We start from the raw sequence: 3,348 nt of genomic DNA, 5'->3' as shown, positions 1-3,348 counted from the left end.
ATATAACAAGAGAGAGAGTGAGAGAGAGCGAGAGAGAGAGCGATACACTTTCATACACTGCACGCCACTGTGATTTATATATATTTATGAATTTAAATATCAAGTTTAATGATAAATTGAATACAGGCACCGATTAAATACAACCGCTGGCCCCGAGCCTGTTTTGTTATGCTTTAGATGCCAGACCGCGATCTGATTGTTGTTTTGCCCGTCGTTGTTCAAATGGTACTAGAAGCCAATCGGGCATAAAGACCAAACGGCCGATGCAGCTGAGCTGAGCGCCATCGTCAAGAAAACGCTCATTGATCGCTCACCGAAAGCCGGTTTTAAATATATATTTATACATATATGTATATGTGTATGTTTAAGTAGATAGCACTGATGGAGTTGCGCTCTTTAAAGCGCTTGCGTCGTTGACCGCTCTCTTTGCCGATGGCACATTTGCGAACCAGTTCTATTCTGTTCTCTTCGTTTGACCGATCCGCCTTAAGCTGTAATTTCGTAAGCGGGCAAATAAAGCGGAAAATATCATATGCAGGAATATAGGCGTCAACACTTTGTATATGTGTATGGTAATCTACATAAATATACAACAGTATTTCCTGTACCGATTCATCCAAAAGAAGCCATTTGATGTGCATTATTTTTATGTTAATATTATGAGCATAAAAGCACTCATTACTGATGAGTTTAATTAGGATAAAATTGTAAGCGAAAATAAATCATCTTTCGACTGATTGTTAAAATATAAACTATTGGATATGTTAGAACGTTCTCAGTAATCTAAATTTGTCTAAGTTTGAGGAGCGCAGAAGCACGCGTACTTGGTAAGCTTGGTTTGGATACCTTGTTAAAGAAACGAGTTTTTCCTACACGAACTCATCTTTCGACGGATTTTTCCTTTGTATAAATGATGAATGATATATAAAAAACTTCACGACATAATTATTATACCTTCGAAAAGGTATATCAAGAAAGAAAGGGTATATACACTCATAAAAGAAATGACCCTAAATGGTTGGTCACCTTATTATTCAGAAAGTAAATTTCCATTCAACATTTTTCCAAAAAAAATGTTTAAACAAAAATTTTAACTATTCATAGTTACGTATATTATCAATAAAACCCTTATCATTTTTATATATTTTTTCATAATACTTTATTATTTCTAAAAATAAGAAAATAAGAAAAACTTTATATTTTCAGTCCGGTTTTGAATTTAGAGCGATTTTTTCTCAGCGTATCCACGAAAACGAAAAGAAAAAAACTTAAAAACCCTTCCCTAAGGGAGTTATCACATAGCTGTGATAAGATGTTTATCATATGATATGCCTTCGAAGGCAAAATCACTTGTTACACGACTTTTCCTATTTCATATATTGGTGATGCGGACAATTCTGACGGATAATCAGAATTTCAGAACTTAAACGGCTTTTATTTTACCAAAAAACTATGTTTTTGTGCACTCACTGATATTGGAACTCATCATGGGACTTATTGCGAGATACAATACACAGCAACGGAACTTCAAAAGATTTTGAAATACTCGTAACTGGCGACAATCTGAGATCCCAAATCCAAAAAAAAAACTTGTTTGCGGATGACGTACTCAGCTCAACGAACGGTCAAATGTTTTTTTTTTTCTCAAAATCCGGACATTTGGACATCCATTTGTTTGCCAAAGTCGGATCATCCTCTAATAAAACGTCAAATTAACTGTTGATGCGACTTATAGTTTTGTTTCTGCACACAGCTATATTTTGCGAGGAGTGGCAAAAGTGTTTTGAAAATTGGCCTATCGTTTTTGGTGGAGCGAAATTTGGAAAACTATAAAATCGTTTTCCATCAAATTTATTTTAGTTAGTTTTATATTTTAGATAGGGATGAAATGTTTGCTGAATCCATATTCCAGCAGAATTTCACAGTTCATGTGAGTAGTAGGGAAGGGATGACACTGGATGCAGTTCACCCCATGAAATCGCACACCAATAAGTGGTACACAGATGGATCACTCACCAATCAGGGCACAGGCCAAATCACATCCCAGCAGATTGTGTCGCCTTAACTAAGAGATGATGTAGTATCTTAGGGATGCATTTTCTGAGCTCTAACCCGACTAAGATTCTTGCATTTGAGCAAGAACTTGGGTTAATGGCAGTGCATATATATCCCAACAACAATAATAATAATAATAATAATATTTCAAATACCAAGGGAAGGTAAAGTTAGACAGTTGCTGGCCAACAAAGCCAACTCACTTAAGTCAAATTTGGCCCGATGTGGAACCGTATTCGGAAACGCTTTTCTGTTATTCTAACACTGGCTGGAAACAAAGATATCAAAAGGGGGTTCAAACAAATGCGTTAATAAATTTCGGAATTTTGGTTGATCCTAGATTTAGTTACAGAGATTCGTCGGCTAGATAGGCACTTCTTAAGGTGCTTACTTTCTTGGCCAGAAGAAATATTTCAAATAGCAATAAAATAATCTGATTTGCTCTCGTTTATTATTAATAACATGATATAAATTGTGTTCTATATTTTATATAATAAATACTGATCGGCAGCAATGCTTTAGTTAAGATAGCCACGATCGTCTGTCAGTTACGATGGAAATTGTTCTCTTAAATTGGAAGCTGTCTTGATGAAAGTTGGGGTATAAGTATAGCTAGAGCCCATAAGGACAATCTATAAAACTATGAGAACTGCGTCGACTGTTAAAAGAGACGTTAAGATAACTGATGGAAAATAAGTAATCAGTTTTTATAAGACCAGAAATGTTTCCTATTGCACAACAAAATAAATTTTACCACATCGATGGATGGGATTTGAAAAAGATTTCTAATTAAAAGCGTGAAATTACGGCCCGTACATACAAATAAAACGTATATGAAAGTTTGTAATTTTTGTTGCATAGTGTTATTAAATTTGTCGCGGGCGGCAACATAAACCGGTCTGCAAAGGCCCAAGCCCAAGCCTGTACAATGCACAGATGTTGGACTCATTTCTCATATTAGCCTTCGTAAAACAGCTTTTTTTTCAAGTGATGTTGAATGTATATTGGCCAAAGCCATTGCAGCTAGAAACTTCGCTTAAGGCAAGACCAAAAATACAAAAGGCAGCAATTGGTAACCACAAGTAGCAGACGATAGCTTGTTGACATTTCTTCCTCTCCGCCCGTTTCATCAATCACTGTCTTTCAAAGCAAAATGTTAAGTAAACATCTAATGATTTCTTTGGTTCATTATTTATTATTACAGTTACATTATAAAATACACAGTTTATTGATTATTTATCATATGATTCCCATTATCTCATATTATATCTTTATTTTTATTGTTTGCGTTAA

This window comes from Drosophila grimshawi, unplaced genomic scaffold, assembly GCF_018153295.1.
Source record: "Drosophila grimshawi isolate 15287-2541.00 unplaced genomic scaffold, ASM1815329v1 contig_59, whole genome shotgun sequence".
NCBI lineage: Eukaryota > Metazoa > Arthropoda > Insecta > Diptera > Drosophilidae > Drosophila > Drosophila grimshawi.
This window is presented reverse-complemented; position numbering follows the sequence as displayed.